Genomic DNA, 1,026 nt, shown 5'->3' with positions numbered 1-1,026 from the left:
ATTTACTTACTATTATTTCCTCAGCTTGTTGAACCATGTCAGCTGTTTTGGCCTGCAATTCTGCATTTAAATGCCTAAAAGCAGAAAATAATAAGTGGAATATACTGAAGATCCTAACAAAAATAAAAATTAAACTTTAGTAATTACATGTTACCAAGTAACCTAATCAACAAATGCCAATATATGCATGTAGCATTCTTAATCTAAAATGAATATAGCCATTAAGAACTTATCCTCAACTCATGATTCCTCCTTCCTTGTAGTAGGAACTCAAACACTAAGTATTAGCCTTTCTGTGGCCCTCTATTAACTTCAAGTGAACTAACGTACCTGACTAATACGTGTAGGAAGAATGAACTGCTCAAGTTCAGCTCTGTTCCACTCATTATCTTCTTGAGATTAGCCTACCTGCAGAGAATACAAGTTTTAACCTTGCTTTTCTAGAGACAGGCCCTGTTCTAATTGTGGGCAGGGTGTTCGGGAGACCTTCTCTGGTTTGGAGTGTTGCTGGACCTGGGGAGGTTAATGAGAGGTTTAGTGAGCAGACCCAATGTGGCTCACATTTCAGCTACACACTTTAATATCAAGCTTCCTCAGAAATAAAGGTGACTATATTGATCTCTACCTATCACTCCTTTTTTAATTATGCTTTTTCATTCTACTTGGAAACTAGCAAGAATAGGAATACTATTTACTTAATCCTACATTAAGACTGCAAGAATGACAATATTATTGAAAGCAATTGTTTTTAAAGGAAAAACTGCTCATAATCCTACCACCACCATCCAACCATTTTTACTTTTAATATTCCCTTCCAATTTTCATCTATAGCATATACACAATTTTATACTGTTTTCCCACAGCAATATAAAAGGAATATCTATCTCAATGTAATCTTTATAAGCATGTTAAATGGCTATACAGTAAGTCAATAAACTGAAATTAACATAATGTACTGAACTCTGTCGCTATTGTTAAGTCCCCCTTTCACTTTTAAAGGTTAACACCACAATAAACATATTCAAA

This window comes from Callithrix jacchus, chromosome 10, assembly GCF_049354715.1.
Source record: "Callithrix jacchus isolate 240 chromosome 10, calJac240_pri, whole genome shotgun sequence".
In the NCBI taxonomy this organism is placed as follows: Eukaryota; Metazoa; Chordata; class Mammalia; order Primates; family Cebidae; genus Callithrix; species Callithrix jacchus.
Note: the sequence above shows the minus strand (reverse complement) of the source record.